The sequence below is a fragment of the Gymnogyps californianus genome, chromosome 1, assembly GCF_018139145.2.
Source record: "Gymnogyps californianus isolate 813 chromosome 1, ASM1813914v2, whole genome shotgun sequence".
In the NCBI taxonomy this organism is placed as follows: domain Eukaryota; kingdom Metazoa; phylum Chordata; class Aves; order Accipitriformes; family Cathartidae; genus Gymnogyps; species Gymnogyps californianus.
In genome coordinates, this window is record NC_059471.1 from 117318534 (window position 1) to 117334320 (window position 15787).

General features: G+C 37.9%; 1 protein-coding gene across 1 annotated transcript in view; it reads left to right on the forward strand.

The window, feature by feature from the left end:
• The first annotated feature begins 239 nt into the window (after window positions 1–239).
• The window catches only part of POU2F1 (POU class 2 homeobox 1), an 83710-nt gene continuing 68162 nt past the window's right edge, over window positions 240–15787 (forward strand). The window contains exon 1 of the mRNA XM_050915702.1: window positions 240–301. The gene's annotated coding sequence lies outside the window, so the exon portion shown is untranslated. The remainder of the gene's footprint in view (window positions 302–15787) is intronic.

The following is a 15787-nucleotide window of genomic DNA, read 5'->3' on the forward strand; positions in this document are numbered from 1 at the left end:
ATCCATCCTTAAAAATGTCCCAAACATAAGAAAAGCTTTGGTCAAACATAATATATGAAAACTTAGCAGACAAGCCAGTGTTCACAGAATGGCATGTTTAAGATGGTCAAAACTCTGGGTTTTGGCAGAGTAAAAGTAATTTTAACATGTTTGTGTATGGTTTTGGGATTTTTTAATATATATGAGAATTCTTAGAAACAGCCAGAATTCTCTGTAGTCATTAATGTATTTGCTTTGCCAGCTGTAGGAGCTTAAATGCTGTCCAGCATCACCAGATACTTGTGACCGCAGTTCTCTTCAGGTATGTGTGAGATTTTTGGGTGGCAAAGGTAAACTTCCTCTTGCAAAGAAACAAGTGTGGGGGCAAAAAAGTTCCAAGAGAAGGCAGCAGAATCTTTGGATTCAACTTCTCTACTCTTACCGAAAGTTATGTTAGTAATGGTCTCAAATATTTTACGTTTCTATAATTAGTACATCAGAAGTATTCCAGTGCTGTCTGCTTTATATGGCTGTAACACTGTCAGTATTCAAAGTGTTTTATAAATTTAATTAATACTCAAAGACACTCATGGTGCACAAAACAGATTGAATTTTTATCTTCAGTAACTTAAATTGCTCTGTAAGCTCTTTGCTTCCATCTTTTTTGCTTCTGCTTAGTATCTATAACCTGAAATACATTCAGTCTAGCTTGTAAAGTTGATGTAATAGGTACAGGTTCTATAAATCTCTCTAGTGGAATTCCCCCAAATTAAAAAAAAAAACCCAAACAAAACAGAATTACTTCAGAAAACGCAGTTCTTAATCATAGAAAACAAGCTTGTGATAAAGAAACATTTCTACCAATTTTATTTCATGGTGTTTCCCAGATTACCTTACAGGTAGCATAATAGGTTATAAATATGCTGCCAATGTGAGACAGAAACCTCTTTATAAAGCATAATGACAACTAAACTCTGCTGTGTCAATGGCTGGACTGGCAACTGCTGGACGCTTATTTGCTTGTCAGTTTATAAGTATGCATTTTTGTATAATTTGCATAGTCTAATTGTGCCTTTGGACTTAAATAAAATTAGCCTTGTGCAGGCTCATTAAAATACATATCCTTAAAAATGGATGTACTTTATAGTCCTATTTGAAAAAGGAAGAAAAGTGTTTTAATTATGGAATTAATTTAAAAATTCTGATTTTTGGGTACCTTTTTTCTTCAGATGAAGAAAAAGATCTGTTCTCAAATTAGAATAATCAAGTAATGAAAAGAGCATTATTAAGTAGGAAAGTTACATTATGGATTTACTGTTACTTTCTGCACTCTGGAAATAGTGCGCTATAGGTGGGCGCTTATGTTGTCAGAATATGTAAATCAGGAAGGAGACGGGTTAATTGTCGATAAGGGACAACTTAAGATCCTTATGCATTAAAGATATTTTGAATTAACTTAAAACAATTATTAATAATTTATTGTGATATTGACACATAAATCTCTATATTTTGCAATCTCATGTTTTATTACGAATACTATTGGCAAACATTTTCAGTATATACATCATAGATAAAAATCCACAAAGGAATATATAAATTATGTGTAAGTAGTTGATGCACGATATTGAGGGGAGGAGGTGGTCTAGCGGACAAAAAAAGATGCTTGAGAAAAGTGCAGTCTGCAGTTATGAATTATTTCATATGAATATTGCCTATGGCATGGATATTTAAAGAGGGTGAAAAGCCGAATATATTACAAGAGCTAATATTAACTGCCGTCAGCGAGCTATTGGAGCATGCGGAAGCAATTCAAAGAGGAGGGGACCGAACTTGGACGCCTGTCTCAGATACACCCTGATGTTTTTTCTTTAGATAACCAGGTTCAAGCCACTCCGTCTTTTGAAGAATTAATATATGTTGATTCTTATTGTAAGTAATGACAAAGAATTTTTCAGAAAACGGTGATTTTGAACAGTTTGCATAGAGCAGCCTTACATTGCACTTGAGAGATGTGGTTGGTATTCATCTGTGAGCTTGCCCCCCAGATGGCGCTGGCTGTTCTGATGCTCTCGTGCCGCTGTCCGAGCAGGAATCACTGTGCTGGGAATTCTGATGGGGCTGTACAGAAAATGTATGCCTTTCAGGTGACTACTGGAAACCAGATGTTTTTGATAAGATTTTGATAAATGTATTGGGATCCATTGAGAATAAGATTTAACATGAAAATAAATAAAAAGCACCCAGGGGAGTAATTCTATTTTATTTATATTCCTTAGCTCAGATAGGTTTGGGTTTTTTTAAAATTTTTGTTCTGTTCCTTTCTTCTAGCTTTCTTAATAAGAGCATTGGACAATTTATCCCCATGATGAAATTATATGAAATGTTTTCTGCCCTTTTTTTGAATCTAAAACCTTCAGCAATGCATACAGCACAACTGAATTTTCAAAAGAAAACTCTTTGAAGTCCTTTTTTCTTTTTTCTTTCTTTGTGTCTCTGTCTACCCCTTTCTCCATCTCTCCCCCCTCCTTCTCTCTGTCTGTCAAGTTCAAGAGCAGCTCAGATGCCATGAATTAAGTGAAGCACAAAAGGGGAAAAGGAGACCCTTTTGAAGAACAAAGGCCTCCCATTAGGCTGCCGTGTTCTTTCTCTGACCAAAATTGCTCCCTACATGGTTTTTATTGCTGTCCGCATGCTTGGCACATAAGGTAAATACAGTAGGACCCTCGTTACCTCACACTCTCTCTTCCTCTTCCCTTTTCAATAAATGTTTTGTCTCTTTGATGTCCCTAGTAATTCTTACACTGATTGTTCCCACCCTCATAAAAGCCCCAGGGGTAGTCATGGTGGTGGATAGCATTAGATACTGTGTAAATGCTTCCAGAAAAGAAGACAAACTGCAGCCAAAGAATTTATTTCAGATGGAAGAGAATGGGAAGGAAATACAGATGTTTTCTTTTCTTTTCAACATGTTGCCCCAGCGACACTTACATATCTAAGGGAAGTTCATGATTTCTTCCTGTTTGTTTCAAAAACAAACAAGGAAATAGGGCTAAATCAGACTTATGAGGAAATGCATGCCACAAGACTTTACAGCTATAGAAATCGTCTCTTAAACCTTCTTGATTGTTTATTTTCCTTTGTTTTGGACAGCTATCTGTTCCAGAGTTCTGCTGAAAAGTACCAGCTAAAGTTCAGACCTAGATAGGTTTAAAATGTGAACTTTGTAGTGCGCACCTCTTAAAGAGACATCAGTCAGGCTCTTCTTACTGAATGGAAGTTTAAAAATAGCACTGAAATGTATGCATGCATATAAAAACCTGAAACCAGTGTAGAACGCTATCTTAAACCTAAAATTGCAACTAAACTTTTTAGTACTTAAACTATTACCAAATTTTGTCATTTAAAAGACATCTTTTGGGGAGTTGATTTTTATGGCAGAGTCTTGAAAGATGAAAATAACTGATGTGGGATAGCATAATTCATGCCTAAGTTGTCTGGAAATTGTAAAGCATACAAGTATTTCTTGGAATTTGGAATTTATGTTCTCCCAACTTCTGTTTCTCTCCAAATAAATTATTTTCAAGGATATTTATTTGGTTTGGTATTTGTGCTTGCTTTCATCTTCTAGTTCTGCATTTTCACTGACATGAAGTATTTTTATTAGCTTGTGTAACACAGTTAAATATGTAATGATTAACAGAAAATGCCCCACTATTTTTATTTTTGGCACTGCTTCTTAATGCTACCACCTTACCTCCTGGAGTATATCCTTTTATGAGCATATGCTGTTATGAACATAGTAATTCCAGAGAAAATGTCAACAAGGCTACTTAAAGAAATAACAACGACTCTTATCAGTCTATTTTGTAGATTACAAGACAAGGAAAATCCACCTTGAAATCTGACTTTTCATGGCAAGTTTGATTTTTTCTTTTTTTTTTTCCCCCCGTTGATCATGTTGCATAAGAAATTTTACAATAAATGTTATTGATTGTAATCAGTCAAATTTTTCTTCACTCTGTATGTGAGCAAGGTTTTACACACCCCTTTCCCTGCAAAGGAATTAAATTCACTTCCCCATCCACTTGTAATTGGCCTACTTAGCTTCCTGCTGTGTGGGGAGGGAGGTGATGCTGGCATTTAATGAACTTCCAGTATGTAATTGGCTTATTTTGATCCATATTTTATGCAAGAATGGATTGTTTAAAATGGAATGTGTAACTTCAGGTGTTCTGGTAGAATACTGCATAGGTAGCAGTAATACATCTACTTGTGGTAGATGTGGATGCTGTGATTAATGGCAGTGGCTACAGCTGCCTAAGTATGGAAGATGAACCTTTGTTCTGTCTTCCCCCTCCCCCTTACCATGCACCATTTGTCATGTAGCCTCTCCTGTTGTCATTTAACCTATGTCCTCTTACTCCATCATGGAACTGTACCTGTAGTAATCTTCCCCAGCCTCACAAATCTGAGCCAAACCCTGCCTCCCCATCTGCCTGCGGGGATGTTCTGTTCACTGATCAGAGTGATCTTCAGCTGACACTGGGAGCAGATCTTCACCCTGGTCCTGAGCAGCGAATGTAGGTCTCGACTGTGCCAGGATGGTTGCAGCAGCTGCTGGAAGTAGAACAGTGGGTGAGGAGATGCAGCTGCCACATCCATGGTTTAGCTACAGCAACTGTTGATTAGTGTTAACTACGAATCACTAGCATGGAGATGCTTTTGTTGGGAATTGTGCTGTATACTGAGTGTAATGCACATACCACCGACAACTCTCTGAACCACTGGACTAAAAGGCTCCATGTTGGGTAGAATAAGAGGAAGAGTTTCTGAGGTAGGTGGGGCTGTACCATGCAATTTAGTAATATGATTTTAATACTGCTTGGAATTTCTATAAAGATGAAAAGGAACTTATATATAAATACACTTTACCAAAACAATAACCAGTGAGTGGCAGCTTCTGAGTGTTCCTTCCAACACTAATAGAAGAATGATTTTCCCAGGAACATCTTGTTGATAACTTGTTTTTTTAAATTCCATCAGATTATATTCTTCCTTTTTTCTTTAAGAACACATAATGTACACCCAGAAGAGACCACTGTGAATTTTCAATCGTATGGCTGCACAAAACAGACTTAGGGCCTGAATTTTGAGTTTTATTTGGTAATTTCTGTATAAAGACCAGTGATATAGTAGAAGTAAAGACTTGGCAGCTTCTGTTGAGGACTTCTTGAAATAAGTCATGAAAGAACACATTAGCAAGAGGCTTAGTTTTAATTCCTTGAAACTTTGTTCCTTACTTACATAGGAACTGCAAATTTTCAGCAATAGTACCTAGTGCCTTGAGGCGGAGCCCCACAATGGGAAACACTTAAATTGCTACTCTTGAAATAAGGTGAACATTTTTAAGAGGTGGTGATGTCTTCAGAATGATCTTGCACCACCATGTTGGCACTTGCAAAAACATATATCAGTTGAGATCAATGCCATAGCTTCAAAAAGCACTGAATGTGACATGCAGAGATATGAATCTTTAAACCAGCTGAAATACACCTACATCTGCTCTTGTGAAGGGTTGTGGGCATGGGACTAGTGGAACTGCGGGTTTCCAGATAAAAATTTAGATGGCTTTATGAGTCTTAACACTACACTCCAAGACTGCTGCATGAGAGATCCTATTCTTCCTGCCTTCAAATTTGTACTTCTGCCAGCTCTGTTATCATTCACCTCGGAGCTGGTATGGCTGAAACGTATACTACAAGAAAAGAAGAATCCTGTTCAGTTAGAGCAGCAAGATGATCTTGCCCTCCTCATGACAACACAGTCCCTCAAGTTCATTGAGAATTGTAGAGACGGAGGAGGGAAAGGGTCAACTGTTCAAATAGCAGCTCCCATTCCTGAGCCCATGGTGAGGTCACAGGGTGCTGTCAGCAGGTGGCTATGCTGTCACCAAATGCCTCTCTAGCCTCCATGCCAGTTTTTTGACCTAAACTCCTGTGACTCCCTGGAAGAGACTTTTAAAAGAGGTTTTTGGTTTTTTTAATTTGAGCACAGGTCTTGTGAATATTGTCACTTTGCCACTACATTTTCACAATCTCAGCATTCTTATATGTCTGTGATATCCTGAATGCTCCTTAGTACGAGTGCTAAGCCACCATATGCGACTGAGCCCTACAAATTGAATATTTACTACTTTGATTAAAAGGGTTTTCTATATCTAAAACTTTCTCCTGTAGTGTGAAAATGGAATTAATTTATTTTGCACTGACACTGCCAGAAGTTTCTCAGTTTTGTCGTCTTTTTGAACTCTTATTCAGGAAAGGCTTGCTTATCAGAGCTCTGAAATGCTAGGTTGGTTATGCTAGTCATTGAGATTCTCACGGGGTTGGTCCAGGGTAAGTGGTCCATTACATCATCTCCTCCTTCCCAAAGGGCTAATATTTCTTATTAGATTCCTAGTAGAGCTTTGAAGCTGCATAACTACTCTCATCCTCATCACACAAAATGTAAAATTTATTGAGTTAAAACAAATACAATTTTCTGCTTTTTTAGTCTTTGGTTTGCAGGCAACAATAAGCAAGTCTCCATGCACTTTGAACAGTAGCTAGCATTTTGAGTTCTCTGCCAGTGGAATGGGCTCTCTTTCACTAGCTTGCTTTAGGTTATAATATGAAGATTATTCTTTCTATGTTTAACTTCCTTGTTTCTTGTATTTAGCATTTTTTTCAGGCAGCAGCATAAACTGGAAACTTTTGTGAAAAGATTGTGTTGCATGTTGGATTTTGAACACTGAGTAAAACTTTCAAAGTTTATTACCATTCTGCTGTGTGTTAAATCAATCTCTTATCAGGCTTGTGAAGAGGAGGTTTTGTGTACTGACACTTGATGTTTTCCTTTCTAAGGGCAAAACAAAATGTTAATTAGAAATTGGTGTAGCAAAATCTGTTCAACCACATTCAGTAGAGAATCCTATTTAGTGGGTGAATTTTTCAGGCTATAGTGGTTTAGGAAAGGACTACCTGTCTGTTTTGCCATGACAGTGTGGTCTATCCTGACTGGGCTTTAGAAAAGAGAAGACAGGACTTCACATACAAACAAATTACCTTATGGTAACCACTTACTCTGAAGGGCATACAGTAACTGTCCGTGTGTAAGAACGGTCAACACCTTTTTGACTGTAATCTGCTTTTGTTAAGGACAAAGCTAATCTGAATTATTTTGTTCAGCTACAGGCATACAGCTATTTAACACAGGTTATTGACACGCTATAACTTGTGGTGCTGGAGACTTGGCTTTTTTTGCATACCATCCCCTGGATTAGAACAAAAGAATCACTGTGTTTTCCATGTGTTTCTGTTTCTAGAGTGATCAGGAATATGAAGACAGGTTCATCACCTTGACTGGACCTGGGAGTGCTGGCTTCTGCCCCCAGCTTTGTTGTGGTTTTTTTGGTGTGTTTGGTTTGGGTTTTTTCCCCCTGTGTGACCTTGGTCAAGCTGTTGAATTATAACGTCTCTTCCTTCTTTTCATCCCCCTGCTCCCCTCCCCCCCTTTTTATTGTTTGAGATAGAGACAGTGGCAACCAGTTCTGGAGCTTTTGGATGTAATTGATAAAATTAGTCTTGATTTATTCTTGTCAGTTTGGGTTCTTTTGTCTCTAGTCACTTGACTATCTGATCTCAACAGTACTTGGCCATGTTTTTCAGGTCTTGAGTGGTCTCTAAAAATTACAGCAATGCACAGTCAGCCATCCTGATTCAGATTGTTGGTGTCAAATCCAGGGAGCTATTCTGAAGATTGCATACTTTGTTTTAAAGAGAAACATATAGTTGTTGTTTCTTCCAAAAAAAACCTCACCCCAACCTAATCCACAAACCAGAACAAAAAAAACCCCAAACAACAACAAAAACAAAAACCCTTGCTATACCAAAAAACTCTACCAGCTCTAATTCTTCATCTTTGATGTTTATTTTCCTTATCAATTCTCAGTGACACAGTCTAGGTTATTCTTACTCATTACAACCTATTTGGTTTCACTACCCTTCCAGTTTTTTCGTGCTGCACATCTGAATGTAGAGATTTTTAAAGACTTGTCTTGCGTTAAGAACTATTTCTAGCTGGAGCCTCATGATCTTTCCTCACAATATCCTGTGAGGCAGGAAGGATTTTTACAGATAGTAAACTGAGGCACTAAGGGCAAGTCTATAACGATATTTGGATATGGTACTTCTCTCTTGTTGTGGAATTACCTTGTTAAAGGTACCATCAGGGTCAAATTGGTGCCTAATTATCTCTTGTGGATTTTCTCATGACTTCCCCATATGTTAGAAATGGGGAAGTCTGAAACCAGGTCTCCTATGCCCAAAGTTAATACAGTGAGCATTATAGGTTTCTTCTTTCTTGATAGATCAGGATTTTCATCTTCTAGGAGTATTAACCCTTCAATTAGAATTTCTTGCTAAAAGCAACAATAGTAGCAAAGAAAGCCACAAAGCCTATATTCTGATTAGATCTCTTCCTTTATCTGCTTACCATGACACAATAGTCTTTCCAGATAGGATGGGACTACTGCCATATTCTAAACTCCTTTAAGTTGGATATTTCCTTCTGTATGTATCTCCCTGCCTATATTTCATTTTCAGACCAGGAGTCTATTGCGTTGATTTTTGTATGTGTGTGTGTAGTGTTAGAATTCAGGAAGATCCGTTCTCAGGAGAAGGTTTTAGATCCGGAGCACTTCTTAAAACGTAGCCCTAAGCTGTTTACCTAGAGAGATGTAAGGTGTCTACACTTATCTGTTCTCTGTGGTTTACATTTAGGGAACATCCTCCTCCCAAATTTTTTCTAAATTACTTACATATTTGTATGAACGTATAGTGTAATGTTGTGTTGAAGTAACTATAGGTATTTTGGTGTGATCTAGAGACTTGTATAGATGGCTTTTGCACTTTGGAGCTGCTGCGTGGAATTCACTGTTTAGGATTAAGCACTGTGATCCTGGATTCTGTTTCTGGGCATAGTACCCACATTGGAAGAGAGTAGTCCTGCAGTATGCAATTTTGCATTAAAGTCTCATGGATATCTTCCATGTCCATACTTGGAGAGCTTAATTAACAGAACTAATTACCATTCCAGTTAGATCTACATTTCCCGATGTGCATTAACATACGGTTTAAGAAAGTAGAAAGGAAATGAAGCTGTCATGTTTGTGGCTGCTTATCAGCTGTAAAGTCTAAATGCTCAGCTCTCCATGGGAGTTGTGGGCATGGTCCAAACAGTTCTTTTCCCCAGAAGGCATAATTTTCTCAGCTGAGAGAACACAGGTTTCCTAAACAGAGAATCACTGCTGACAATCCACTCAAAATAATTACAGTTAGTGAGCAAAAACCCCCGTCTTCTGGCTTACCAGCACGCACTGAACGCTGGCATGATCCTAGGCAAATGAAAAGTAGCATTCACGGTTGTGCTTGCTGTTAGGAGAAACACGTATGCTTTCTTCTTGCAGCCCTTTCTGAGAGGCCAGTCTGCTTTTTCTTTTGCTAGTCTCGTAGCCAGAGTGCGGCTTGCTTTGTCTTCCTTTGGAAAATTGCTGCCGCTGTTGGCTGTGCGGGTTTGTTCTGCAAACGCAGGCTGGGAGTCTCGGGAGGAGAGAGAGAGACTTGCAGTTCTAATCTCTCCTTGCCTTGCCTCTGGTCAGGCAGCCGATTGTTTTTCTGGTTTTGTTCCTCCGGGTGGCATCTGTCTTCAGGAAAAATTTCCTTACAGCAAAGTGTAGACTGCTGAACTGTGGCTGTCTCAGTATTGCTGTTTCTGACTGCTACGCTGAATTAATTGTATGAGCAGTTATGATGTAGGTGCTTGAAATGTTTGTGGCTGTTCAAAATAGAAGGGTTGCTCTTAAATGAATTTCTTCCTCTTCCTCTGCAGCCTTTTTTTGTTTGTTTTTACTCTTTTTTACTTTTTCCTGAATAATAAGATTTCATATTTCAAATGTGTAAAAATTGTTTTTGTGCCACTTGGGATGCCTTTCCTATTTGTTAATGTCTTTTGTGATCTTATTGTCAATATTAGAAGTGGTTCACGTGCCTACACAGCATTTCACTCTCGTCTTTTAAGCTTTACCTCACCTTAACTTTCTAGTTTTATGTTCTTGTTTAATACTAATCAACTGTTTCTTTGTTGTTCAACATGTTATATTTTAACTCTGTATAATTGACTCAGTATTACTTGAAGGTTTCTCTTAAATTCCTGTTTTAAACGACTGGAAAACAGTGTTCTTTAAAAGATTGGGTTAAAATTACTTGCTGTACAAAATTAAAAATATGTGAACAATGTGGCTGTACACAGTCAGATGTTGTGAGATCAGCATGAACCTGACAGAGCCTAGAAGGGATTCTGCTCTTGCTAGGTAAAGACTTGAACAAATACATGGCACTTGCAGTGTTCCCCCAAAGGCCAAAAGAAATGAATTATCTCAAATCAGAATGTGATTTCTCTGGAAAAGTTTGCTCCACTGAGAACACCTTCTCAGCATCTCCTGGGACTTGAACCATAAAGGTCTTTGCTTCAAAGCAAGCTGGAGTTTGCACAGGGCAAGGGTAGAGAAATAATTAATCTACTGAAGACTGCAGAGCTTAGTTATCTTGTGTTTCATGGAGAGAATGTGCATATTTGGTTGTATTCTGCGCTAGCCGAGTTATCTTATTGTTTTCTGTTGAAATTTTCTGTAATTAATAAGGGGAGAGCTTTAAATGTTCACTTTTTTTTGTTTGTTTAATTTTTAAGAAATTGAGGTTTTCTGGGCTGGGATAGTGATTTATGCCATTCATACCCGTAAAACTGAAGTTCTTCATAATATAAAAATAAACTCATGTAATGGCAAACAATTTTCCAAATACAAAGCAAATGTGTTAACGGTTGGACTTGATGATCTTAAAGGTCTTTTCCAACCTAAACAGTTTTATGATTCTGTGATTCTGTTGCTTTGCCTACAGTAAGCTACTGACATGCCTCTGCTGCTCAACAGTTTTACTAGTCAGTGGCAGAGTAAAGTACTTGCAGGTAGTCAGAACCTATTTAGGTATTAAACAAAAAAGTAGCATCACTTTTATGCTCTCTTTCTGTTCATAGGGAGATCACGACTAAAGACAAGTTAAAAGTATACTGTATACAAATGGGCAAAATGCTATTAAAGTAACAGAAACATTTCTTAACTTTTGCTGGTGCATAAAATATACAGTGTAATGTATTGTCTGCCTTCACAGGTAGCAACTGTATTTTTTCAGGTGAAAATTGAACACAACTGAACTGTTGTGCAGCAGATACTTAAAGCATTACTGGGACAGCTTTGCCTACTCCACTCTTGCTAAATTTATGTAAACTGTACCGAAATCTAGATTTTGTGGAAATACGTGAGCTGAAGTTTCCAATATTATTTCTTCACATGTGTTTTGAGCTTGTCTGATGTGCGTAGAAGTTCCAAGTGCCAGTACTGCTTTAAAATTAAAATGAATTTTTTTGCATTTCAGTATGTGCTATTTAAAAAGGTGTGTTGCTCCAAATAAAGGAAGGGAACTGTCTTACTCCATTTGAGAGAATTTCTTGAGGAGGAACCTGTAAAAATGCTGCTGGTGGTAAATTTCCTCCTCTTCATGGGCAAGATGGGGAAGTAGGGAGGAATGGAAGTTGGAACTTGAAAATTAGTATTTCTGTATAACTAAAAATTACTCTTCAGGTCACCAGGGCTGCGGAGTCAGCTGTTGTGTCCAGTGGATTTTGATTAAATTAGAGCGCAACATTTTCTTTTTGCCTTTGTGTGAGTCTGGTTCTTTGAGGTATGCCCTCCTAGAGCATGTACTGTTTCAGCCCTTATTTCAAGCATTTCCATTCTTTGTACCTGCTTTGAGCCCTAGGAATTTTTTCCTTATACCTTGACCTTGGTGTACCGTGCATTTGTGAAGCTAATAAGATAGATCTAAGAGAATGGCCTGTCCCTCAAGTTGAGGGTTAGAGGCTATGAAATAAACACACAGTGTATTATAGAATGGGAGAGAAGAGAAAGAGATATTTAAGAGGAGGGCAAATATGCCTTTACATAGTTTCTAGGTGGCAGGGAAAAAGATGATATACTGACAAAAGGTCATATTTTCTTTCTTTGGGAATATATTTTTGTTGTTTGTTAACCTGTTTACAATCTCTAATTTAGATTTTATACTAAAAGCCTATGAACTTTATTAAACCTCATAGGTTGGCAGGATTTTTTGGGCAGGGGGATGTTTAAGCCTGGTTTCCAAAGAACGTTGAGATTATTTGATGATGCTGACTGTTAATCTCATCTCTTATAATTTTTTTCCATCCGCTGTCCAGTTGGTCACATTTGTCAGGGGCATGGAAGTCTCAAGGAGACTAGATTCTTAGCATTCCCCAGTAGATGGTCAAGTAGAAGAAATTCTGCTACCATTCTCAAGGAAGGAAAGAATTAAGTAAGAATATAAGACTCATCAATTATTGGAAAATTAATGCAGAGAAGAGACCTTTATAAACACACTTATTGCAGAAGTTCAGTAAATCAGAGAAGCTCATCCTTAATCTATCGTGTGTGTGTGTATATATATAATATGCCCTTAAGGTAGACAAGTCTTTTGTATGGTGAACTGTACAGTTACTTTTAACCTCTATCAATTCTTTAATCCTGTTCTTGGGAGACTGTACAAATGATCATACTGGTAGAACTGAGGGAGTAGAACAGGGGTGGAAACAAGTGCAGGGGCATAGAATTAGATTCAGAAGACATAGTTGCCAAAAGAAATGCTTGCCAAAAAGATAGCTTCTCTGCTACATGGATTCTTGTTTTGAGATGATGCAGATTTTAAGCTTTTCTGGAAATTAGGACATGCACAACAGCTTTTTTGTAGGTGGAGTCTCTGATATATCAAAAGGGACAAACTCTTGCTTTAATTATAATCCAGTTTGAAAAAAAACCCAAAATACGACAACTGCAAGATACAAATACTTCGAAAAGAACCTTTGCTAGTTTTGTTGCCCATTGAATTACATTGCTACTGCCTGTGTTTTAATAACATTTCTGTCTTGTGTCATTTCAAGGGGAAAAAAGTTTTGGACAGCGTTTTACCAAAGTGTGAAAATAGTATTTATCCACCACATTTTCTTGGAAGCTTTTGTTCTGAGAAAGTAGATAGTATGTAAATAGATTGAGAGCTTAAGGAAAACTCTGAAGTTGAGCAGTACTGTGCTAGCTTTTTTTCTATGAACTTCCTCTGTTAGAATATTACACATATCAGATTCTAGTTCAACCCAAAATAAACGTGTTTATAGTATGGTGGGCTCTATCTTGTTCTTTACTGCAATGGTAGGTAGTAGAACCATCATAGAAAAAATGAAAAGTTTATGAATGTCTTTTCATTCTCCATTGCTGGTAAGAGAGTTGATAGAACTCAGCCTTGTGTTATTTTGCAGTCAGAGCAGTATATCAACTACTTTTTAACATGCTTATCTATCAGCTGTTGATCAATAAAACCTAACTAGTAATTCTAAGAGATGAGCATTGCTTCAGCTGTCTTGTGTCAGTACTGATAAAACATGTCTTGATATTGTGGCAATGTCTTTTGTGGCTTTCTCTTGACGTTGTTTGATGCATTGGATTTTGCACGTTGTCTTGTATTTGAAGGAAGCTGAAAACATAAGAGTGCAAGTGTGTTTTGCAGTGTAAGACTTTTGGGTGGTCACAGTCCAATGCTTTATTTAAGAGGAAAGCTAATGTTATAGTGTACAATCACTAATGTAGTGGAGAAGGTAGCAATTGGCTACCAATAGCAGTGATGGTGACTCGAGTGATTCCTACATACGTATATATGATTATGACATTATTTTTTAGGCACTTTAACAGTATAAGCATACACTGCTGTTTCTGAAAGAGAAGTGTATATACTTAAGTTATGATTCCAAGCATAGCTAAGCTGACATAACAGCTCTCTGAAGCTGAAATGGGACTACCCTTACTCCTTACCTTCAGCCTCATCATATTACCTGTACTCCTCTTCCCTTGGAAAGTCTTCTACCATTCTGGCAAGTTATATACCCTTCTGGAAGGGGCTCACTAGTGAGAAAGCCAGCACAACATAGCCAGTAATGGTGGGAAATCCAAGTGGGGAGTGTTGCCTCCTTTTAACAGTGGTAAGCCGTCACATTGCTGTACCCTGTCTCTTCACCCTCATGCTGAAGTTATATGACAAACCTTTTTAAGTTTCACGCCACTGAAGTACAGACCATTTCCCCTTTCTCTCCCACTCCTTCGTGATTCAGCCTCTGTCCTTGTGTCTGTTTTAAGTCTTTGACTTCCACACATAGCTGATTTAACTTGAAAGAAAAATAATTTTCTGTTAGCTTTTTATCAAATTAATTTTCTTTTGGATTGCCAAGTCCAATTGTCTCTCCGTCTGGTTAGGTGAGCACCAGGGCCAGTGTGAGGGAAGAGGTAGAGCCATCTTGTTGTGACTGGGGGAAGGAAAGAAAATGAGGCCTTTCTATTTCAGTGGTGGACAGTCATTAGATTGGATTGATTATAAAATCTAAATGTATTTTGAGGCTGTGGTTTAAACAGCTTAAACCAAACTAGATTGATTCTGTTCAGTCCCAGTCTTGGTGGCATTTCCTCCATTGCGCATTTCTGACTCTGTAGTCATCCAGGCTGGGGAGCTGAGCTGCCGAAATTGTTTTTCAGAAGGGTTACTTGTCTGCTGCCCAGTTCTCTGAGTTTGCTAATCTTACCAGCTGTGGGGTCAGTTGAGTGCTGGTATGACCCCATGGGAGGTATGGCCAGGGAAAAAGGGGGTCAGCCTACAACTTTGTCAACTTCGGTTGTTTTTACTATCAGATTAATAAAATGTTTCAACTGCTTCTACATCCATATAAATTATGTAGATGAGATAATTGACATACATAATGCTAACAAGGGTGAGATGTTACATGAGTTAGACAATGTTTCTACAGTCCTGAGGAAGACTGAGATACAGTGAGAATAATCAGGAGTTTGTGAAAAATATGAATCAACAAAGGAGATAAAGGAGGCTCTAATGGGTAGAAGGTACTTGACTGGGGCTTCTGGGAGTCAATATAAGATGTTGTTCTTGGTATGTTCCTGGCAATCATGTTCCCATGGTGATAGGAAAGCACTCAGTTATCTGTGTCTTGTGCTGGACTTGTATTGGACAGATGGAAATCAAAATACAGATCTTATACTTCTTGCATAATTAACACTTGCATCTCACTGCTGTGAGATGTAACTGAGGCCAAAAGATTAACAGGATCAGGAAAGAAAAGGGATTATTCATTTACAGTACATTATGTTAGGTTAAATGAAAGCTTTGTAAAGCCTTTGTAAAGAATTGAAAAACCATTATACAACAGGGAACAAATAAAGTGCTAACCAAAGGGGATTAGGAAGAAACTTCTCTGATAAGTAGGCTATTCCATGGGTGTCCACTGTGAGGTTTCTTGTACCTAGTATTAATCATAGTCAGGCAAGTTTTAGGTTAGGTGATTCATCTCTTTGGAACAATTCTTATGACCACTTAAACAGATGCTATCTGTTGATTTGAATAGAAATGTGTAGCTGGAGAGACTGCTTAGGGAAGCAAAGTTTTAATTTAGTTATGCACAAGATCTCTTTCCAGAAGAGAGCCTCTGGAGAAAGGATAGGGTCTACCGTAATAAAAGTGTAACCAGAAACCTGACAAAGAAATAGCAAGGACGATTATTTGCAGTACGGCTGTATGGTGAAAATTCTAAG